Source organism: Oncorhynchus keta, chromosome 12 (assembly GCF_023373465.1).
Source record: "Oncorhynchus keta strain PuntledgeMale-10-30-2019 chromosome 12, Oket_V2, whole genome shotgun sequence".
Lineage (NCBI taxonomy): Eukaryota > Metazoa > Chordata > Actinopteri > Salmoniformes > Salmonidae > Oncorhynchus > Oncorhynchus keta.
The window spans coordinates 20,373,253-20,398,994 of record NC_068432.1 but is presented as its reverse complement, the minus strand read 5'-3'; the positions used below and the strand labels follow the sequence as shown (position 1 = coordinate 20,398,994).

At 41.6% G+C, this 25,742-nt stretch overlaps 1 pseudogene; it reads right to left on the bottom strand.

Moving 5' to 3' along the window:
• Window positions 1–251: 251 nt before the first annotated feature.
• On the bottom strand, window positions 252–24,616 carry LOC118391777 (DNA repair protein RAD51 homolog 3-like; annotated as a pseudogene).
• Window positions 24,617–25,742: the final 1,126 nt, after the last annotated feature.

Genomic DNA, 25,742 nt, shown 5'->3' with positions numbered 1-25,742 from the left:
GTGTCCGAGTTTATCTAGTCTGCCAATCCATTGTGAAAAGGAGGTCTATCAGAAGACCATTAAAGGCCCAGTGCATTTCTATCAGACCTCAGGATAAGACCCAGCTGCAGACAGGTCGAAGTAACAAAAGTTTATTACAAAAACGGGGCAGGTAAACAACAGGTCAAGGGCAGGCAGAGGGCAGTAATCCAGAGCAGAGTCCGAAAGGTACAGAACGGCAGGCAGGCTCAGGGTCAGGGCAGGCAGAATGGTCAAAACCGGAAAAACTAGAAAAGAGGGACAAGAGAGCAAACAGAAGTACGGGGCATATACAGGACGAACTGGCAACAGACAAACAAATAACACAGGTATAAATACACAGGGAATAATGGGGCAGATGGGCAACACCTGGTGGAGACAAGCACAAACACACGTGAAATCAGGGGTGACAATTGAGGTTGGAATAATACTACAAAATTGTGAAAATTATATAATGCCCTTTAAGTGTTTGAAAAGATCGCCTGAAATGTCAGCTTGTTTTGGTGGTATGACATCACCAGGCAGTAAATTAGTTAATAGTTAGGTCGTTTTCAATAAAACATCACAATAAGGTGCAGAGCATTCAATTTGCCTGATGGGGGGGCGTCGCTGGGCAAATTGTGTGTAGTAGAGGTCGACCGATTAAGATTAATCGGAACATTAATTAGGGCCGATTTCAAGTTTTCATAACAATCAGAGATCGGTATTTTTGGGTGCCGATTTGTATATATATATTTGTATATATATATTTGTATATATATATATATATTTGTATATATATTTTTTTATTTTTTATTTTTTTTATTTTACCCCTTTTTCTCCCCAATTTCGTTGTATCCAATTGTTTTAGTAGCTACTATCTTGTCTCATCACTACAACTCCCGTACGGGCTCGGGAGAGACGAAGGTTGAAAGTTATGCGTCCCTCGATACACAACCCAACCAAGCCGCACTGCTTCTTAATTAACACAGCGCGGCAACCTTGGTTGATGATATTACTATATATTATCTAGCATGTCCTGCGTCGCATATAATCTGACTGAGCATACAAGTATACAAATATCTAAGTATCTGACTGAACGGTGGTAGGCAGAAGCAGAAGTGTAAACATTCATTCAAACAGCACTTTTGTGCGTTTTGCCAGCAGCTCTTCGTTGTGCGTCAAGCATTGCGCTGTTTATGACTTCAAGCCTATCAACTCCCGAGATGAGGCTGGTGTAACCGAAGTGAAATGGCTAGCTAGTTAGCGCAATAGCGTTACAAACATCACTCGCTCTGAGCCTCCAGTAGTTGTTCCTGCTGCTTCCATGGTGGCTGTTGTTGTGTTGCTGGGTCAAGCCCAGGGAGGAGCAAGGAGAGTGCCGGAAGCTATACTGTTACACTGGCAATACTAAAGTGCCTATAAGAACATCCAATAGTCAAAGGTTAATGAAATACAAATGGTATAGAGGGAAATAGTCCTATAATGCCTATAATAAGTACAACCTAAAACTTCTTACCTGGGAATATTGAAGACTCATGTTAAAAGGAACCCCCAGCTTTCATATGTTCTCATGTTCTGAGCAAGGAACTGAAACGTTAGCTTTCTTACATAGCACATATTGCACTTTTTCTTTCTTCTCCGACACTTTGTTTTTGCATTATTTAAACCAAATTGAACATGCTTCATTATTTACTTGAGGCTAAATTGATTTTATTGATGTATTATATTAAGTTAAAATTCATTCAGTATTGTTTTAATTGTCATTATTATTCATTTTTAATCGGCCGATTAATCGGTATCGGGGGTTTTGGTCCTCCAATAATCGGTATCGGTATCAGTGTTGAAAAATCATAATTGGTCGACCTCTAGTCTGAAGTGACGCCTCTAGCACTGAGATGCAGTGCCTTTGACCGCTGCACCACTCGGGAGCCGTCCTTTTCATCTAAGGCAGGAATGAGCTTCGATTGGCTAATTCAAACCTTTGAAGTCTGATTGGCACGAATAACCTAAACACGAAGGAAATTAAAGTTCATCAAAAGGAAACTGGCTTCTGCAGAAACATGACAGAGGCAAAAACAAGACAACAGGCAAAATATATTGTGTTAATAATTTCACCCTGATAGAAAAAGTAAAGGTAAAAAGTCCTCTTCAGTCTCATTGATGCAATGGTATGTTCTGAGAAAAGAAGAGTTTGTCAATGAATAAAACACATCCCTCCTTAACAACACATTATTAGTGGCACCTTCTTTTTTCCACTTCAATTGCTGTCCTTTACAGCTGTGAGGCTGGGGGACCCAAAATTATTGTGTAGTGTTTATAATTTCCTGCCTATGTGTTGATGCTCCATCCATCAGCAATACAACCGGCATGTGGTATTGTCATTTCAGACTGAGAGACGACATTGGAGATGGCATTTAGACTAGGTTATTATGTGGACTTGTGCACCGAGTAACACAATAATAGGTTTTGTGGACTTAGGTATTGGTAGACATACAGTAGGAATGTACTCAGCAAACATAGAGACAGGTCCTGTGGGCTTGCATCAGGATGAGTCATACTCTCCCTCTCTACAGCAGAGCAGCAGAAAAGAACTCCAGCTCTCCACAATCAGAGGATCATTACTGGTATGACTGTACGGCAGGGGCCTTCAACCTTTTCTTGTCCAGGGACCCCCACCCAGAGAAACCGGTGACCCAGGGACCCCCATCCTATCTTAGCCCACCAAAAAAATCACATTCCTTGTCTTATCATCAGGTGAGTGATAAATGGCAAGAAGAAGTAATGACCATTTTTTTTAATGAAAAGATTTGGTAGACAGTATTTCATTTTTTTGACCACCCCACATTATAATTGGAAAAGGAAAACTAAACTAACATCGCTGACCGCTAGCAGTACCTCCATGGACCCCTAGGGTCCCCCCGCTCACATTGGAACAGGTTGTCCTGTCGACTGCCTTTGTTGTTTTTCCTGTGTGTCCTCCAAGGGGTCCCTGAGTGCCGCCAACCAACAAATTACTATAACAAAGTGAATTTGCTCCAGGGCTCATAAGATAACTCTTTTGCTGATTAAAAACTGTGCAGCGCCATCCTGGCATGGAGCGGCCATTCCATTTAGATCCCGATCTACCTGGCTGCTTAAATCAGCATTGCACTAATAAGAGCCTTTTTATCTCTTGGAATGAGAGTGCTTAGTCTAGATGCGTGGTTGGATTGGGACCGGAGATGGGAGGTAGTAAATACTGAGTAGGGACAGAGAGACATAAAGCAAGTCTGGTGAGCATAGTTTTGGTTGGGCTTGAAAGGATGGCTCAGTTATGGCTATTTACTATACATTATAGTAGTTTGCAATAGGGAGTAGGTAGATAGGCTCTATAAATTATGGGAGGATGTGGTTGTAAACTGGACTCTTCTTGGTTGTTATTGCTCCTTTAAATGTGTTTTTACCAGGCCTAGAAAATAGTTATCACCAGCTAAAAGGAAGACAGGTTAAGAATACAAGGTGGACAATGTCAGGTCATACTGCGACATTGCGATTGGTGGCCATCTGGATGAGTTGCTGGGCGAGGCTGTTCCGGAAGCGGGTCCTCTGGGAGAGGTTATCAAAGCAATGGTGAAACAGGAAGGCAATGCTGTCAATCACCACCAGCTGGACCTGGATTTGACCAATACAGGGGCCCAAGTTAATATACAAAAGCCACAAGCAAAGTATTTTATTGATGCTGTCTTTGCTCTTCCAGTTTTTCTACTATTCTATTTTGCTCCAGTCAATCCCGAAATTTAGCCATAATGTTCTATGAGCATTTCAGTTAAGGAATTCCATTTCGACTCGTTCCTTGAAATTGACTGGAATTGAAATGGAACGGAGCCCAACCCAAAATGGAGGTTGTAGAAATAACCCCTTTGGATTGGTTGGATATTTTGGGATCAGTGACAGTATTGGTAGGGATTAGTACCTCAGGGTGCTGAGCCAGGAAGTCAGCCAGGAGATACATCTCCGCCAACAGCTCCACGTAGTCATGGTAACGGACGAGGACGAGGGTGGAAAAGATTGTTTCCACAGTCAGCTCCTTCAAGGCCTCCTGCTGCTCTGGAGAAGGAAAAAATTAAGACAAATAAATCAGAGACAGTGAAGTGAAACATTTCTCCAATTAAGCTTGAATCTAAGACGGAACCCTTCTCTAAACCATCTCTATTGTTGTACATTTTGTCATGGCTCACACATAGTGTATCCATTAAAAGGTGTGACGAAACGAGCAAGCAGTGATTGAATGCATGCAACAGTACTGTTGATCCCCTTATGTAAGCATTTACCAAATAACAGAACAATACTACAGTTTTTCATCAGTAAACCATTCTCTTCATAGCCTAGTATGTATGACAATGTAGTGACAACTACCGATGTGACGAATATGTGTAACATTTGAAAGTCTTTCTTAAAACTGCATTGTTGGTTAAGGGCTTGTAAGTAAGCATTTCACTGTAAGGTGAATTCGGCGCATGTGACAAATCAAATTAGATTTGATTTGACTCATAAGCACTAAATAGATGCTTAAGAAATCAGTTATAAGTCATCCTACATGATGGATGATATAAACGTTCAGTCTCATTGTTTTTGTTCTGTCCTGTACTACTTAGTTACGTGCATCCTCTGCTAGCAGCCCATAGTGGTCCACAGCTGCCTGGGCTAGGTCCACAGCCCTCTGGACCAAGAAGCTGCCCTCTGTGTCTATGTACAGAGCCTTGTCTCCCAGCCCCCCAAAGCACATAGGGATCTGCACATCTACTGCCAACTGGATACTTAGGGACACAGAAGGAGGGGTTTAGGTGTGAATGTATGGTGCAGTTATTTTACTATGTTATTATTACATTATACGGAACTGGTGAGTAACTCTTCCACACAGAGGTACCAGAGCTTACCAGAGCTGGGTATTTCCCACTCCAGGCGCCTCGCAGGCCTCAGTGCTCTTCGCCACCGGCAGGCCCCCTCCCAGGGCTGTGTCCAGCGCTGAGCAGAAGGTAAAGATGGTGCCCAGCTCCTGATCTTTCTCCAGAAGCTCCTGTGCCGTTAGCCTGCCTGCTGCTGCTCTCTCCTGGCCAGACTCACACCTCACAGGCTGCAGCACCTCTACCGCCTCCTTCTGGGAGCCTCTACAAATACAAACACAGGGATGGAGCTGAAGAGGACAAGATAGAAAATCTTGAAGGGGAGAGATACAAATGTTAATGCACTGTAAGACACATTGGGGGAAAAAGTTGGCACCACACATTGACAAAAACAACATATTTGGGATATTTAGGTGTAATTCGTTTCACCCAGTTCATGTCCTGTAACTGTATTATAATCTACTACTGTGATAATGTTTCATCAACAACTACAACAACTGTGACTGGTTGGCTAACTTTGCTTAGTTGGAGGTTGCAAGTCAAACACGTCTGCAGTGGAATGAAACCCAGATTTGAGCAGTTTCACTTTGACAGGAGGCGCGGCGTAGCTTAACACAGCCCTCTGCAACCTTCTCTTTCTTACCCATTTCAGCGACCTGAATGAGATGGATACGGGCAGACAAATTAAAAAGCTAGCATGCCACTTGCCAGTAATGATAATTTGCTTGATACATTGAACCAGTTTCTAACACTGTTAGAGGAATTAACTCCTACATGTTCATTAACCAATTCAATTAAAACACTCTGTCCGTTTCTAAGAATTTGTAAGATACTTATTTGCATAAAATGGACAGAGACCAGTCTCAAAATTAATCAGTAGTGTTTATTTCCCGAGAGCTCTGGTCATAATATCATGTACATTGATTTATATACCTCACATTTCGTCATAAATGTCTCTCCTCCTCTCAGATAAAATGACAATATAGTTCCCACATTGTCTGCCACCTGTTAAACAATCTACTACAAGCCCAAGGTCTCTCCCCTCCCCGGGTAGGGACAGAATGTCCTGTAAGGAATACAGTATTCCAGCCGGTCTGACTATGTCTCCATTCATTTCTAACAAGGAACAGAAAGTCCTTGTTATAATTCTTGACTAAAACTACACACATTATATTCAGTATTATGATTATAATAAGATTCATACAGTAACATAGTAGTATTCTGTTTAGTTATAGTTCTAAGTTAAATTTATACATCATTTAGCCATTATTCATAAACATCCCATAACAAACACCTCAGTGAAAATGCCTAGCTCAGAAAATATTACTTTTATAAAACTCCAGTTTTTCGCTTAGCTACCTCCTCAGTAAGACACGTTTTACTTCTACAGAAGCTGGAGTTAACTAGACACCTGCTAGCTAGCTATGAGAAAAGCAACTTGCAAGTAAGTAGCTAGCCGTTTTCAACGATCCCTCCTAAATTGTGTTCACGAGCTCCACCGACCTACGTTACATTATGTCGCCCCCGTGTGGTCAATGAATGTAAACCCAGGCAAGGAGAAGTAAATGAACAGTATCAATCAATCACTCAAATATCAATCAATCAAATTTATTTTTAAAGTCATTTTTACATCAGCATATACAGTTGAAGTCAGACGTTTACATACACCTTAGCCAAATACATTTGAACTCAGTTATTCACAATTCTTGACATTCAATCCTAGTAAAAATGTTAGGTCAGTTAGGATCACCACTTTATTTTAAGAATGTGAAAGTTCAGAATAATAGTAGAGAGATCGATTTATTTCAGCTTGTATTTCTTTCATCACATTCCCAGTGAGTCAGAAGTTTACATACACTCAATTAGTATTTGGTAGCATTGTATTTAAATTGTTTAACTTGGGTCAAACATTTTTGGTAGTCTTCCACAAGCTTCCTACAATAAGTTGGGTGAATTGTGGTGTAACGGTTTTCTAGGTGTGGTGAAGGAGAGTCGGACCAAAACGCAACGTGTAGATTACAATTCATGTTTAATGAAGAAAACACACTAAACACAAACACTACAAAACAGTAAACGTAACGAAAACCGAAACAGCCTAAACTGGTGCAAACTAACACTAGATAGTTACAAGGACACTAAGGACAATCACCTACAAAACAACCAAAGAATATGGCTGCCGAAATATGGTTCCCAATCAGAGAAAACGATAAACACCTGACTCTGATTGAGAACCACTCCAGACAGCCATAGACTCTGCTAGATCACCCCACTAGCTACAATCCCACTATATACCAAAACCCCAAGACAAAACACACCACAATACAAAAACCCCATGCCACACCCTGGCCTGACCCAATACATAAAGATAAACACAAAATACTTCGACCAGGGCGTGACAGAACCCCCCCTAAGGTGCGGACTCCTGAACGCACCTCAAAACAATAGGGAGGGTCCTGGCAGACTGGCGGATCCTGGCAGACTGGCGGCTCCTTGCAGACTGGCAGCTCCTTGTAGACTGACAGCTCTTTGCAGACTGGCAGCTCTGGCTGCTTCATGCAGACTGACAGCTCTGGCTGCTTCATGCAGACTGACAGCTCTGACTGCTCCATGCAGACTGACAGCTCTGACTGCTCCATGCAGGCTGGCAGCTCTGGCTGCTCCATGCAGGCTGGCAGCACCTTGCAGACTGGCAGCTCCTTGCAGACTGACAGCTCCTTGCAGACTGACAGCTCTGGCTGCTCCATGCAGGCTGACAGCTCCTTGCAGACTGACAGCTCCTTGCAGACTGGCAGCTCCTTGCAGACTGACAGCTCCGGCTGCTTCATGCAGACTGACAGCTCTGGCTGCTTCATGCAGACTGACAGCTCTGGCTGCTCCATGCAGACTGACAGCTCTGACTGCTCCATGGAGGCTGACAGCTCTGGCTGCTCCATGTAGACTGCCAGCTTTGACTGCTTCATGCATTGGGTCTTCTGGCCTTCTTGCCTGTGATTGCTGACAGTGAGTTAGGGCAGGGGGACATTAACCCCTCCTCTCCTTCACCTGTGGCTCCTTCATTACCATGACCAAGTAACACCACTGGGGCCTGGAACCACATCTTATATAACTCCTATGGGATCGCATCAATTAAGAAGCTAAAGTCTTTGATTTTGTCCACTAAGCTGGATGTTACAGCTGGAAGGGCTGCATGGTCACTTTAAAGGAGCTGCAGTCCCTCTCCGCAGTCACTAAATTGATCACTAACAATTTGGAGCTGAGCCATTTGTTCGTGTTCTGCTTCTCAGTATAGTCATATCTGACTAAGATCATAACATGGTGTCAGAAGTGCTTCAACCTTGTTAAATATAAGACAGGAGGAATTATTTCATTGAAAATAATGTTCCTTGAGTTTTGTCAGAGTTTAGAGTGCCCGAAAAGTAGCAAACGGCTAAGTACAAGCGGAGCTATGGAGACTCACAGACTCAGAGCCGCTAAGAGCAAAGCGCACGCAGAGCGAGTGACAGACATCAAGGAGCAGCTAATGGATTTACTAATGGAGGAAATTATTTCTGATTTCTGGTTTTTGGCAGGGCCGGGCCTTAAATTTGGCAAAAGCAAATGGGCCTGGGTAGGGTAGTGTCTGAATGTCATGGGCATGGGTAGGGCTCAGGCTTAAAATGCATGCCTGCGCAGGGCTTTACTACCTGGATCTGCTGCTCATTGAGCTAGAGTTCTCCAGGTGAGAAGACATCAACAAAATCTGTTTAAACTTTTTTAAACCCCTTAAAGAAAATATGAAAGAACTGCTGCGTTGAGTTTCCACTAGTGTTCCTCCAAATGATAGTCTTTTACCTAAATCACACCTGTCATTTCAGTGGTATTGACGCTGTCGTCTAGGGATATAGGGCCTAACCCTGTAACTACAGTGTGACTGTATGTTACATCCCCACCTGCTTCAGCTGATGACAGTGGGCATGTCCAGTGACCTGCTAAGGGTCCGCCTGTTGTTTGAGAGGATCTACGTTAGCTCCCTGCACAACTTGCTGCACCAGAGGGTAATCCCCACCAGTCACACAGGCGCACACACACACACACACACACACACACACACACACACACACACACACACACACACACACACACACACACACACACACACACACACACACACACACACACACACACACACACACACACACTTTCAACATTTATCTGTGTTTTATACTTAAATATTTGGATAAATGAAATGCATCCTTAATTGTGCTCCTCCACACCAGCATGAGCATGAGAGTTCCCAGTGGTGAGTGCTGAGACCATGCTATTGGTGGTGCTGCAAGTGTGTGAGGCTCTGCTCTACCTGCATGGTGCTGTGAGCTCTCTCCCGATACAACGTCCTCCTCACACACCCCGGCATGGCCAAACCTTCCGGCCTCCACTTCATGGTGCCAAGGTAGGGAGAAGGAACAAACAAAACACATGCTGCCCAAAACTTGCTCTAGTAGGTATTTCCTCCTCTTTTTCCCCTCTACTTTGTTTTTCAGTTGTAGTCCTTGCACCTGCAATGAAATACTAAAACATAACATAAACGTACAGTTGCGGTCAAATATATTGGCACCCTTGCACAATTCACTATTTCGTGTAAAATAAGTTGAAATTGAAAAAAAAAATGTTGGACTTGAGGATTATAACAAATACCGTTTTGATGTCATATAAGCAAACCACATACCCGTGAGTCCAAATATGCCCTTCACATTTCCATATTTGAAAACTTGTGTAATTTACAGTATCAACATTTATGATTGCAATGTTCGATCCAGACATGTGTGATACCCCATGTTGTCCTGAACAGAATGAGCCTGTTTGTCTTATTGTGATTTTTTTTACCGTGGAACACGCAATTGAATGCACTCATGACTTCATTCTATTCACACCAAAATTACAATATGTTTGTATGAAGTGCCTTGAAAGCCTAATACTGTTAGATATTATTTTATAACTTAGTTGGCCATTAGGCAATAGAATAAGCTTTCAAATGATTCCCACCTGACCTAGATTGGGATTTATAATTACATTTACATTTAAGTCATTTTGGAAGGTTTCTGGATTGTATAATGTGAGGGTGCAGAGCTGTGTTACAAACAAACAAAAAAACTACAAGCGCGCTTGCTTCAGTTCCTCAAAAGCAAAGCTGGGAGAGCTCAAAAAAGCACCTTATAGCTGAAGACTCTTCTTTGAGTCATAAAAGTGCATTGAAATTACTTAGGAACTGTGGACAGTTAGGTTGGAGGTGTGTGGTGACTTGGATATGCCAGTTAGACCTCTCACTCAAACCCTTGTAATTGTTTTTTCTTATCTTGCACTTACTCAAAAAGTTACATTAATATTCATATTATGGTAATGAATGTATCCAGAGTATTTTCAGATTTCATTATCGACAAATGCTGTGAAAGGTACAGTAAATGTAAAATGCACATAAAATCAACAGTGGAATGTTTAGATTCAGTCTTGTGTCAGGTGAACTGTTGTGTCCTCATCTTTGGTCTGATAATTTCCCATAATCTCCAAAGTGTTCTCTTTCAATTTCTACCATGGTCATGCATATGCTTTTTATAGTTCTTCTGTTCTAAACATTTCAATTTGGCCCATATAGGCCAATTTCCACGAGTGCAAAACCACATCTAAGACTCATACAAAATAAGAGCATACAAAATAATTGTATTAAATCTAAACTGTTTTAAAATATAGATGGATACACATAAGGGTAAATCTGCTAATCTATGGCCATAATATTGGGTCAAATACATTCATTAGATCTATGATTATTTATTCATTACAGCTAAATAATTTTATTTATTAAAAATGTATTGCTAATTTACAAAACAATTTAAAACACTTTGAAGCTAATTTTTTAAAGCTTCAATATTGTCCTAGTCTAAACACCATAGAAATAGAATAGTCTATCTATCTATAGGCTTGGGCGGTATCCAGAGTTTCATCCCTGGATTTACAGTATTACCGGCATAGCAACCAAGAGTGCTAAAAATGCCACAAAAAAAGCCCATTGGGCCTCCATTACCAAAATATTAACACAATTAGCACAAGTCATAGTGAAATCACAGAGACGCTGTTAGCTAAAGACTAACAAGCAAAAACAAACAAGACTAATTGCAAAGACAGGCAAATCCAGCTCATAAAGTTATACAAGCATAGCTATTAGCTACCAAATGTCATTTTGGGTGAATGTGGACATTTCCAAGCGAAAGTGAACAAGAGAATTTGTGGAAAATGAACAAAGTTGTGATTCATGCTTTTCTGAACACTGAGCAGAGGGGAGAAAAACGGAGGAGGTAAAAACTCAAATGACAGCTGTATATATAACTCAGGTAACAGAGTTCTTTGAATTCTAAAACATGGCAAACCTTTGGTAGTGAATTGCATACAAGTGTAACTTCAACACCTAATGTGCGCTTCACAACAGAGACTCGCCAATAGAATGCTATGGACTCACCAGTTCCCGCTTTCTCTTGTGTGCTCTTTACAAATGAACACGTGACTGACTCAGCTGTTCTAGGGGACTAGGGTAAGCTTCATAATGTAAAATAATGTGACAAGTGAAATAAAAAAAGCAATCTGCTTTATCTCCTAACATATTGCAAAAGTTGACTGCAAGTATTAACTTAAAGTAGCTACAAATATTAAAATGTATTGAAAAAAATAAATAAATAGTTTTGAAGGTATTTATGGTATTGAGAAACCATCCTGTGGCTTTTTCCTAATACCCCAGTATACAGTATATAAGGCATACTGCCCAAGCCTGATGGTCTACACAAAATACTACTATTCCCAGAGTACATTTCACCTCCCAGGGTGCAATCAAGCACCCAGTGTTCGGTCTGGAGCATAAAGTCACTAGTTCTGCTGGTCGGCTACTGCATAGCAAGCTAGTGGAGCCTAAAGCCCTGGTCTGCCCTAGAAAACCTACTTTAAAAAAAAATTTGTATGATCAAGTTCAATCCCGACCGTGAATTATTTTAAAGTTCGCTACAAATTGAGATATTTTATTAAATTGTGTTCCATTCTTATTACATCATTAGTCATCACACATGCTGACACAGACCAATCAAAGGTCGGCAAGCTACAAAGAGGCTCCCGGTTGACTCTCTCAGGCAGGAGGAAAACAGCTACATTTACATTTAAATTCAAGTACTTCCGGGTTCATACGCCATCGGGGGTTTTCCATAGGTATTGTGGATGACATCAGCGCTATCACTATCTACTGGTTATAATGTGCAATGCTCCGCCCAGGGCTGCTGACTGGCTGGCTAGCAAACCCAGACAAGTAGTCTAAATATATTGCTGTCATAGTTAAATTCTGAGTGCAGTTTATTTGCATTACAATGCAAATGTGTAAAACAGTTTAAGATATAGTTTCGGAATTAAACCTCCCTTGCACTGCACTGCTTTGTTACACCTTTTGCTTAGTTGTTTCAGTGGTCTGGCACTCATCATCTGATCTATAAGCAAAGTATTTCCATAGTCCGCTTCTGGAGTCAGTTTTGTCAACAAGCTGCGGTCATACAGTATGATGTTATCAATAGAAGAAGAAGCCATGCTGTTGGCATTCTCTCGCTATCCTCTTGCTTCTCAAAAGTGTCTTGCGCTATGTCAGCTGACTCTCCGTTCTATAAGCAAGTAGGCTGGCCAGATTACTACTGCTCCCTTGAGAAGAGTCAGACAAAATCCAGACAGACTCCATCCTCTCAATCAGTATACGGTGTGAGACACAAGTACTAAAAGTAACAAAGAATCTAGTACTGAACCGTTTTTCATGCTCTAGTATTGAAAAAGTACAGAAGTTTCGGTATATCTTTCTGCAATTGTTGTTATTTCTGTAGAACAAAAAATCAACAACGAAGTTGGCGCCTTTACAATGGGGGCGAACGGGAAAGAATGTTTGTTTTCCCCAATTTGTGGGCGTGGTCGAAGGGAATTAATTTTTTATAACATGAATATCGACATGGTGTATAGGGAAATAATGCATGCTCTAGAATTCCCGTCAAGACCATCAGAAATTAGTATTCAACAATGCTATGGTACAATTAAGTGACAATGCCCGAGAAGCCGGTGTTTGGAGGATATATTGGCACAGGTGTTGTTCAGCCGGAGATAAAGTTGAAGGCTGGAAAACATGCCAATATACAGCTGAAGTTGGAGGTTTACATACACTTAGGTTGGAGTCATTAAAACTTGTTTTTAAACTCCACAAATTTCTTGCTAACAAATTATTGTTTTGGCAAGTCGGTTAGGACATCTACTTTTTGCATGACACAAGTCATTTTTCCAACAATTGTATACAGACAGATTATTTCACTTATAATTCACTGTAACACAATTCCAGTGGGTCAGAAGTTTACATACACTAAGTTGACTGTGCCTTTAAAAAGCTTGGAAAATTCCAGAAAATTATGTCATGGCTTGAGAAGCTTCTGATAGGCTAATTGACATCATTTGAGTCAATTGGAGGTGTACCTGTGGATGTATTTCAAGGCCCAACTTCAAACTCAGTGCCTCTTTGCTTGACATCATGGGAAAATCAAAATTAATCAGCCAAGACCTCAGAAAAAAAATTGTAGACCTCCACAAGTCTGGTTCATCCTTGGGAGCAATTTCCAAATGCCTGAAGGTACCACGTTCATCTGTACAAACAATATTACGCATGTATAAACACCATGGGACCACGCAGCCGTCATACCCCTCAGGAAGGAGCGGTATCCTAGAGATGAACGTACTTTGGTGTGAAAAGTGCAAATCAATCCCAGAACAACAGCAAAGGACCCTGTGAAGATGCTGGAGGAAACGGGTACAAAAGTATCTATATCCACAAGTCCTATATCGGCATAACCTGAAAGGCCGCTCAGCAAGGAAGAAACCACTGCTCCATACCCACCATAAAAAAGCCAGACTACGGTTTGCAACTGCACATGTGGACCAAAGATCATACTTTTTAGAGAAATGTCCTTTGGTCTGATGAAACAAAAATAGAACTGTTTGGCCATAATGACCATCATTATGTTTGGAGGAAAAAGGGGGAGGCTTGCACGCCGAAGAACACCATCCCAACCGTGAAGCAAGGGGGTGGCAGCATCATGTTGTGGGGGTGCTATGCTGAAGGAGAGACTGGTGTAATTCACAAAATAGATGGCATCATAAGGGAGGAAAATTATGTGGATATATTGAAGCAACATCTCAAGACATCAGTCAAGAAGTTAAAGCTTGGTCGCAAATGGGTCTTCCAAATGGACAATGACCCCAAGCATACTTCCAAAGTTGTGGCAAAATGGCTTAAGGACAACAAAGTCAAGGTATTGGAGTGGCCATCATAAAGCCCTGACCTCAATATTATAGAAGATTTGTGGGCAGAACTAAAAAAGTGTGTGCAAAGCAAGGAGGCCTACATACCTGACTCAGTTACACCAGCTCTGTCATGAAAGAATGGGCCAAAATTCACCCAACTTATTGTTGGAAGCTTGTGGAAGGCCACCCAAAATGTTTGACCCAAGTTAAACAATTTAAAGACAATGCTACCAAATACTAATTGAGTATATGTAAACTTCTGACCCACTGCTGAAATAACTCCCTCTCTACTATTATTCTGACATTTCACATTCTGATTGCCCACCTCAACAACAGCCCCTTCACATTACACTCCTTGCAGTTTGGCTTCAGAGCAAAACACTCCACAGAAACGGCCATCTGCTTTCTTCTGGAAAATGTGAAGTTCAAGATGGACAAAGGGGGCGTAGTTGGGGCTGTGTTTCTGGACCTAAGGAAGACTTTTGATACTGTTAACCATGAGATTATCATCACAAAATTGTCCAAGTTCAACTTTTCCCCCAATGACTTAGGATGTATGAAATAATACCTTGATGGCAGAACTCAGTGTGTCAGAGTGAGCAATGAGCTGTCGCCCACTCTTAGCTATGGTGTGGGTGTGCCCCAAGGGTCAATACTGGGGCCCTTCCTGTTCAGCCTGTACATTAATGATCTGCCCTCTGTCTGTACTGGTTCAAATGTATGCAGATGATACAGTGATATATGTGCATGCAAAGAGCAAACAATAAGCTGCACAATAACTCACTACTGTATTGGTCCAGTTTACAAAGTGGCTCAGTGACCCGTGTTTGCATCTCAATGTGAAAAAAACGGTCTGCATGTTCTTCACAAAGAGGGCAACAGATGCTACTGAGCCAGATGTCTATGTGTCAGGGGAGAAGCTCCAGGTGGTATCTCATTTTAAGTACCTTTACATCATACTTGATTCCAACCTCTCTTTTAAAAAGCAGGTGAAAAGTTCCTTCAAATAACCAAATTCAACCTAGCTAATTTCCGATGTATATGAAATTGTTTGTCTACAGAGGTACAGAGCTGCTTCCTGTGCTTGGCCCTCCTATGTTGAAAATAATAAACGGCTCTCTATCCACCAAACTCACTCAAAGTGGCAGTAATAAAGCCTCTCTTGAAAAAGCCAAACCTTGACCCAGAAAATATAAAAAACTATCGGCCTATATCGAATCTTCCATTCCTCTCAAACATTTTAGAAAAAGCTGTTGCGCAGCAACTCACTGCCTTAATGAAGACAAACAATGTATACGAAATGCTTCAGTCTGGTTTTAGACCCCACATAGCACTGATATTGCACTTGTGAAGGTGGTAAATTACCTTTTAATGGCGTCAGACCGAGGCTCTGCATCTGTCCTCATGCTCCTAGACCTTAGTGCTGCTTTTGATACCATCGATCACCACATTCTTTTGGAGAGATTGGAAACCCAAATGGGTCTACACGGACAAGTTCTGGCCTGGTTTAGATCTTATCTGTCGGAAAGATATCAGTTTGTCTCTGTGGATGGTTCTCTGACAAATCAACTGTAAATTTCGGTGTTCCTTAAGGTTCCGTTTTAGGACCACTATTGTTTTCACTATATATTTTACCTCTTGGGGATGTCATTCGAAAACATAATGTTAACTTTCACTGTTATGCGGATGACACACAGCTCTACATTTCAATGAAACATGGTGAAGCTCCAAAATTGCCCTCGCTGAAGCCTGTGTTTCAGACATGAGGAAGTGGATGGCTGCAAACGTTCTACTTTTAAACTCGGACAAAACAGAGATGCTTGTTCTAGGTCCCAAGAAACAAAGAGATCTTTTGTTGAATCTGACAATTAATCTTGATGGTTGTACAGTCGTCTCAAATAAATCTGTGAAGGACCTCTGCGTTACTCTGGACCCTGATCTCACTTTTGACGAACATATCAAGACTGTTTGAAGGACAACTTTTTTCCATCTACGTAACATTGCAAAAATCAGAAACTTTCTGTCCAAGATTTATGCAGAAAAATTAATCCATGCTTTTGTTACTTCTAGGTTAGACTACTGCAATGCTCTACTTTCCAGCTACCTGGATAAAGCACGAAATAAACTTCAGTTAGTGCTAAATACGGCTGCTAGAATCCTGACTGTAACCCAAAATTTGATCATATTACTCCAGTGCTAGCCTTCCTACACTGGCTTCCTGTTAAGGCAAGGGCTTTCAAGGTTTTATTGCTAACCTACAAAGCATTACATGGGCTTGCTCCTACCTATCTTTCCGATTTGTTCCTGTCGTACATACCTACGTGTATGCTACGTCACAAGCCGCTGGAGGCAGGGCTTTCTCCTATAAAGCTCCATTTTATGGAATGGTCTGCCTACCCATGTGAGAGACGCAGACTCGGTCTCAACCTTTAAGTCTTTACTGAAGACTCATCTCTTCAGTGGGTCATATGATTGAGTGTAGTCTGGCCCAGGAGTGTGAAGGTGAACGGAAAGGCTCTGGAGCAACGAACCGCCCTTGCCGTCTCTGCCTGGCCGGTTCTCCTCTCTCCACTGGGATTCTCTGCCTCTAACCATATTACAGGGGCTGAGCCACTGGCTTACTGGTGCTTTTTCATGCCGTCCCTAGGAGGGGTGCGTCACCTGAGTGGGTTGAGTCACTGACGTGATCTTCCTGTCTGGGTTGCCCCCCCCTTGGGTTGTGCCATGGAAGAGATCTTTGTGGGCTATACTCAGCCTTGTCTCAGGATGGTAAGTTGGTGGTTGAAGATATCCCTCTAGTGGTGTGGGGGCTGTGCTTTGGCAAAGTGGGTGGGGTTATATCCTTCCTGTTTGGCCCTGTCCGGGGGTATCATCGGATGGGGCCACATTGTCTCCTGACCCCTCCTGTCTCAGCCTCCAGTATTTATGATGCCGTAGTTTACGTGTCGGGGGGCTAGGGTCAGTTTGTTATATCTGGAGTACTTCTCCTGTATTATCCGGTGTCCTGTGTGAATTTAAGTGTGCTCTAATTCTCTCTTTCTCTCTTTCTTTCTCTCTCTCGGAGGAACTGAGCCCTAGGACCATACCTCAGGACTACCTGGCATGATGACTCCTTGCTGTCCCCAGTCCAACTGGCCGTGCTGCTGCTCCAGTTTCAACTGTTCTGCCTGCAGCTATGGAACCCTTACCTGTTCACCGGACGTGATATCTGTCCCAGACCTGCTGTTTTCAACTCTCTAGAGACAGCAGGAGCGGTAGAGATACTCTTAATGATCGGCTATGAAAAGCCAACTGACATTTACTCCTGAGGTGCTGAGGTGCTGACTTGCTGCACCCTCGACAACTACTGTGATTATTATTATTTGACCATGCTGGTCATTTATGAACATTTGAACATCTTGGCCATGTTCTGTTATAATCTCCACCCGGCACAGCCAGAAGAGGACTGGCCACCCCTCATAGCCTGGTTCCTCTCTCGTTTTCTTCCTAGGTTTGGGCCTTTCTAGGGAGTTTTTCCTAGCCACCGTGCTTCTACACCTGCATTGCTTGCAGTTTGGGGTTTTAGGCTGGTTTCTGTACAGCACTTTGAGATATTAGCTGATGTAAGAAGGGCTATATAAATAAATTTGATTTGAGGTAGCAAAACTGTACTTCAAATCTATGATACTCCCCCACTTAACATACTGCTTGACTAGTTGGGCCCAAGCTATCTGTGGGGTGGCAGGGTAGCCTAGTGGTTAGAGCATTGGACTAGTAACCGAAAGGTTGCAAGTTCAAATCCCCGAGCTGACAAGGTACAAAATCTGTCGTTCTGCCTCTGAACAGGCAGTTAACCCACTGTTCCTAGGCTGTCATTGAAAATAAGAATTTGTTCTTAACTGACTTGCCTTGCAAAATAAAATAAATAAATAAAACATTAAAACCTATTCAGTCTGTTTAAAAACAGGCTCTCAAAGTGCTTGATAGGAAGCTGTCGTGGTAATTTCCTGTATTACTAAATGAGGAGAGTTTACAAACCACACACAATTCAGTTATATTTTTTTCTCCAGTTTTTTAATTGGAATTTCACAATTTTCACCCGTATTAAGAGATACAACAACAGAGACAAAGCAGAAAAAAACAGCACTCACTTACACATACCTGGGTACACACACACACACACACACACACACGCACACACACACACACACACACACACACACACACGTACACCATTTTCCTCTCCCCGCTCGGTGCTTCTCTCACCCCATCCCCATCATTGCGTCTCTCAATACATACATTTTAAACAAACTTACAAACAGAAATTAAACAAAAAAGCTCAGTTTTAACAAAGAAGTTAGGTTCCACACATGGAACGTACATTGTAATTCTAAAATAAATCTGTTTTAGAATGCAACGTACATGTCAGATATTCCAGAGACACCCATTCAAATAGTATCATATGCCAATCTTTAATAGAAGGAACCTTATCAATAATCCACTGTAAAAGGATGTTTTCCTCGCTGCGAAGGTAAGGATGTTGTAAAGCCTCCTCTTACCCACAGAAGTAACATGCCTACTAGGGAGACCCAACGGTAAAGAAACTGGGTCCAATTCTAGATAAACCTCTAGGATCTTTTCAATTTCTTGCGGAACACCAGACCAGTATCTTTGTATTTTGGTACATGACCATAAGCAATGTGTTAGGGTGCCTATATCAGTTTTGCATTTAAGACACTGAGGAGAAGAGGAAGATGGGCTAAAAGCATGTCTGCGATTTGGGGATATATGCAATCTGTGTATTATTCTTAATTGGATTGTTCTAGTACGATTACATATATTGTTTTTGCATATTCCAAATGTCCTCCCACATCTCTTCGTCAATAGTAACATACCATTCTTTCTCCCACACTTGTTTCACCAGCTGTGTGTTGACAGCGGAAAAGGACCTTAAAGCATCATAAAACAGACTTAGACATTATCCTTTGTGGTAAAAAAAAAAACAATTTCAGGGTTACCAATTAAGGTGGTGCTCTTCAGAATATAATGTCTTACTTGTAGGAAGTGGAAGAAGTCCTGCTTTGGGAGTCAATATTTCTCGACCATCTGCTCAAATGACAATCAAATCTTCTCAGCAAATAAGTCATTTAGTCTGCGTATGACCTTATTAAGCCAAAATTTAAAGCCAGCATCCAGCAATCCTGGACCAAAATCTGGGTTGTTAAGAATTGGGGTAAGAGCAGAGGTTAGTTTGGACCTTCCCAGGAAACGTTGAACTGACCTCCATACTTTGAGTGTGTTAAGTGTAATGGGATTATTGCAGTGATCTTTTACAGACTTGAAACTTCTGAAAAATAAAAGATCATGTAAGGGGTATTTTGAAAGAGAAGTCTCAATGTCTAACCAAATAGAGGAGTCATTGTTTGTGATCCAGTCATAAATATAACATAGGTGGGCACACCACTGATAGAACCTGATATTGGGCAGATCCAAGCCACCCATAGAACGTGGCAGCTGCAGTATTGCGATCTTAAGTCTTGTCTTGCGTTTACTCCATATAAAAAAACCTAGCCATCCATTTTCATCCTGTATTACCTTGGAGAGTAATACTGTAAAAATGTTCATTTTCAAGAGGGATATTCTACCCAACCAAGAAATCGGGAGAGAGTTCCAGTGCTCCAGATCCTGTCTTATTGTATCAAACAAGGGAACAAAATTGGCTTTGTACATTTGTTGGAATTTAGGAGTTACAAATATACCCAGATACGTAAAACCTGAGGGAGACCATTTAAAAGGGAAGGGGGAGAAGTATTAGGTACAGAGTGAAGGTTACCAAGTGGCATAGCCTCTGATTTAGTTAAGTTAATCTTATAGCCTGAGAATTTGCTGAATAATTCAATAATATTAATAAGATGTAATTGAAGTCTCGGGACTAGAGATGAATATCAGGACATCATCAGCATACAAGCTTATATTATGGTGATCATCACCAATGAGCAGCCCCTGTATAGCCGGCGTTACCCTGATGGCCTCGGCCAGTGGTTCCATAACGAGTGCAAATAGGAGAGGGGACAAAGGACAGCCCTGTCTGGTACCTCTGTATATAGAGAAACTTTTTGACCTTAGCCCATTAGTAAGGACAGCAGCCTGAGGATTATCATATAAAACTTTCACCCATTTTATAAAGTTGTCCCCTAGACCAAATGTGTTTAGAGCAAAGAATAAGTAAGACCACTCCACAAGATCAAATGCTTTCTCAGCATCTAGGGAGAGCACAAGACCATCCATAGAACTTTGCTGGTAGGCTTGAATTACATTAAGAAGCCGCCTGACATTGTTGCATGACTTGCGGCCCTAAATGAAGCCAGTTTGGTCTGCTTTCACAATTAGTGGCAGTGAGTCCTCTAATCTTGTGGCTAGAATTTTAGAAAGCAATTTTCTATCCACATTCAGAAGGGAAATTGGTCTGTACGAGGTACAAGACTCTGGACATTTTCCCTTTTTGAGAATAATTGATATGTTGGCTTCTCTCAGCGTTTGAGGGACCTGGTCATTTGAAAATAAGGGGTTAAACATATCACGCAATGGCTAAAGGATCAGGCCATGGAACTCTTTATAGAACTCACTACAAAACCCGTCTGGTCCTGGGGCCTTACCATTTTGCAGATTCTTAATCGTGAACATGATCTCTTCCTCGGTAATAGGAGCATTAAGGAGAGACCTCTGTTCTTCGGAGATAGTATGGAGCTCAATCTTAGTAAATAAGTTCTCCATTAATTTGGGTGCATCATTTGGCAGTTCTGAGGCATAAAGATTCGCACACAGTTTCTTAAATGAGTCATTTATCAATTTATTTTCATATAAATGATTGCCATCATAATCAGTAATAGTAGCAATTGACTGTGAGTCAGCTCTCTTTTTAGCTCGGTACGCCAAATACTTTCCTGGCTTATCGCCATGTTCATATAGCTTTTGCCTGACAAATCTCATTTTCTTTTCAGCGTCCTGTGTTAGGAGAGAGTCCAACGTTGATCTAAGGACTGATATTTCCTTTAATAGGGCAGGGGTGGGAGTTAATGTAGTCCTTCTCTTTAGTTCCTAATTCACCCTCTAACGTCTTTTGCTTTTCCCGCCTCTTAGTGGTTGTGTTTGACATAATCAGACGCCTGTGGTACGCTTTACAGGTCTCTTAGTGGCTGTGTATGACATAATCAGACCCCTGGCGTACGCTTTACAGGTTTCCCAAAGGAGCGAGGGGTTATTGGTTGATTGAGAGTTAATAGAGAAAAATGCTTTAAACTCTGTAATAAATATGATGTGAATGTATGGTCTTTAGGAATGGTTGTATTCAACCTCCAATGTCTTGACAGATTGAATCCCCCGTTGAGTTATGTCCAGGATCAACTCCGCATGATCAGATATGACTATGCTTCTTATCCTAGAGGATAAAACAGACTGCAAAGACGTCCTGTCCTGGGCATGAAAAAGTCATCTATTCTAGTCTGACATCCATGAGGTGCAGAAAAAAAGTGAACTCTGTTGGAGGGATGAAAAGTTCTTCAAACATCAGCATATCTCAGATCATCACAAATAGCTTTAAGTGACTTAGCTTGAGGAGAGAGTGAAGCTATACCGCTGGGAAACCTATCAATAAGGGGGTTCAACAAACAATTAAAATCTCCTCCAACCACTGCAGTGTCTGAGTTTAATTCTGAAAAGTCTAGAAATAACTTAGTGAGGAAATCAGGGGGGTGGGGGAGTAAATATTCATTATGGAAATGTTCTGCCCTTGTAAAGTACCATTAATTATAACAAAGCGACCAAATTTATCTTTCACACAAATCAAGACCTGACGTGGTAAGTTCTTTTTCACAAAAATTGCTTCACCTCTACTTCTGGATGTAAATGATGAGGAAAACACTTGACCAAACCCCGCTTGTTGTAATTTCAGATGCTCCTCATCCAAATGAGTTTCTTGCAACAGGGCAATATCAATCTTTTATTTTTTCAAAAAAGACAGTACCTTCTTCCTTTTAATGGGGTTATGACTCCCTCTAATGTTCCATGTACATACACGCAGTCTGTTACCTGCCATTGCACTTTGACCATTCAATATCCAGACTGAATCCTACTATAAAATTGGGGTGGTACCTTTTTCCATGCGTTGAACTCTTCTATCTCACGGAGCATAAACAAACGATCTGAACTCAAACTATACTAAACCCAAAAATTAAACAAGTAAAGATCCAAAAGGGGTTTTTCCAGCTAGCTAACATGCTTGGGATTTCAACTTTCCAATGTAGACTCGTAAGTCCACATTGCCACTCAATTGCCTCATCCTTTATATACAGTGGAGCAAAAAAGTATTTAGTCAGCCACCAATTGTGCAAGTTATCCAACTTAAAAAGATGAGGCCTGTTATTTTCATCATAGGTACACTTCACCTATTACAGACAAAATGAGAAAAAAAAATCCAGAAAATCACATTGTAGGATTTTTAATGAATTTATTTGCTAATTATGGTGGAAAATAAGTATTTGGTCACCTACAAACAAGCAAGATTTCTGGCTCTCACAGACCTGTAACTTCTTCTTTAAGAGGCTCCTCTGTCCTCCACTTGTTACCTATATTAATGGCACCTGTTTGAACTTGTTATCAGTATAAAAGACACCTGTCCACAACCTCAAACAGTCAAACTCCACTATGGCCAGGACCAAAGAGCTGTCAAAGGACACCAGAAACAAAATTGTAGACCTGCACCAGGCTGGGAAGACTGAATCTGAAATAGGTAAGCAGCTTGGTTTGAAGAAATCAACTGTGGGAGCAATTATTAGGAAATGGAAGATATACAAGACCACTGATAATCTCCCTCGATCTGGGGCTCCACGCAAGATCTCACCCCGTGGGGTCAAAATGATCACAAGAACGGTGAGCAAAAATCCCAGAACCACACGGGGGGACCTAGTGAATGACCTGCAGAGAGCTGGGACCAAAGTAACAAAGCCTACCATCAGTAACACACTACGCCGCCAGGGACTCAAATCCTGCAGTGCCAGACGTGTCCCCCTGCGTAAGCCAGTACATGTCCAGGCCCGTCTGAAGTTTGCTAGAGAGCATTTGGATGATCCAGAAGAAGATTGGGAGAATGTTAGATGGTCAGATGAAACCAAAATATAACTTTTTGGTAAAAACTCAACTCATCGTGTCTGGAGGACAAAGAATGCTGAGTTGCATCCAAAGAACACCATACCAACTCTGAAGCATGGGGGTGGAAACCTCATGCTTTAGGGCTGTTTTTCTGCAAAGGGACCAGGACGACTGATCCGTGTAAAGGAAATAATGAATGGGGCCATGTATCGTGAGATTTTGAGTGAAAACCTCCTTCCATCAGCAAGGGCATTGAAGATAAAACGTGGTTGGGTCTTTCAGCATGACAATGATCCCAAACACACCGCCCGGGCAACGAAGGTCTCCAGATCTCAACCCCATAGAAAATCTTTGGAGGGAGTTGAAAGTCCGTCTTGCCGAGCAACAGCCCCCAAAACATCACTGCTCTAGAGATCTGCATGGAGGAATGGGCCAAAATACCAGCAACAGTGTGTGAAAACCTTGTGAAGACTTACAGAAAACGTTTGACCTTGTCAATGCCAACAAAGGTATATAACAAAGTATTGAGATAAACTTTTGTTATTGACCAAATACTTATTTTCCACCATAATTAGCAAATAAATTCATTAAAAATCCTACAATGTGATTTTCTGGATTTTTTTTCCCTTCATTTTGTCTGTCATAGTTGAAGTGTACCTATGATGAAAATTACAGGCCTCTCATCTTTTTAAGTGGGAGAACTTGCACAATTGGTGGCTGACACTTTTTTGCCCCACTGTATATGGAAATGAAAATCAATAGAAGAATATTGAGGCTCTTCCAACTAAAACCAAGCCTGGGCACCAATATAGATTCACACATACCTCAGCCTGAGATATAGCAGCAGTTACTTTAGCAAGAAAAATAATAAAGATACGAATATTACTGAACCGGAGCACGTGAGAACTCACACCACTGTCTCATGATCAGATGAAAATTTTAAAAAGTTATCCAATGCTGCGGAGGTGCAGCTTAAAGTTATTTACCCGAGAGAGTCAATAAACGCAGCAGCCTCTTCAGGTGTGTAGTTTTTTAGGCGATCAGTTGATCATAATCTTCAATGTGGCTGGGTACAGCAGTGCGTAGTCCATCTTCATTCTCTTGAGTCGAGCCTTCGCCTCATCAAACGCTTTGAGTCTTCGTACAACCGCTGTGGAATAATCATTGAAGAATGAGACCTTTGGACCTTTACGTTGACTACCATCAGAGCCGATGTTTCTAGCCGCGTCCATGACGCGCTGCTTGTCAGTGAAGTTGTGGAACTTTATAACCATAGCGATGGGCTCTGTCCAGCTTCACACGACCAGCCTTTGTGTCCATTTGTAGGTAGCCAGGGATCCATTCCTCAAAACATTTTACTGAACGTGTCCCTTCAGAATTTTCCAGGAGTCCCACAACACGAACATTGCATCTGCGTCGATTATCCAAGTCGTCAATGTGCTCCACCATTTCGCGCACCTGTTTCTCAAGTGCTTTTATCTTAGTGTCCATAGATGTAGTTTCCACTGTGGCAATTCTTCCTTCCGCCTCATCAACACGTTTGACAACCCTCTGTAGTTCAGCTGAATGGCCTGCTATTGCTTCCAAGACCGTTCTTATCTTAACATCGACCACTTTAGTAATGTTATCAGTCATCTTTTGAATCACCAGGTGTGCCTGGATCAGCAATGGGGTTAGCTTCGCTAACGTGCGCGAAGCTAACCCCAACTCCTATAGTTCTTTTGGGTATGTTATCAGAGATTTTTGAGAAATAGCTGTCAATACTCATTGTAGGATAACTTATTTAGCCAATTCTACGACTTTTTCAAGCTAGGAGATTAATGTAAAAATATAAATTTACTGGGCCAAGGGACTTTTCCCTAGAGAAGAAAGGAAAATGCAACTGCCGACAGTATAGTCCAAAAAATGACATCCTAATGACAAGTATCTCACATAAGCATATTATGAAAGTAAATAAAACATCTTATTTATCAATGTTACCTAACTAATTCTGATTCAGCTACGACAAAGCCCAATAGCCATCATCATGGTTACATCCTCAGAAAGCATGAGCTCCTGAGTTGGGAAAATCTTTTGCAATACACCGACGCATGTCTTGTATTCAAGATCCTAAAAGGCCTGGCTCCCTCTCCACTCAGTATTTTCGTTAAACAGAAAACCCAAACATATGGCAGTAGATCCACAAGGTCTGCCATGAGAGGTGACTGTATAGTTCCCTTAAGGAAAATCACCTTTAGGAAATCCGCTTTCTCTGTGAGAGCATCCCATGTCTGGAATACACTACCAGAAGACACACATAACTGCACCACCTATCACTTTCACAAAAAAACAAGACATGGCTAAAGGTCAATCAGATTTGTGAACATAATCCCTAGCTGCGTTTTGTCACTTTCCATGTTG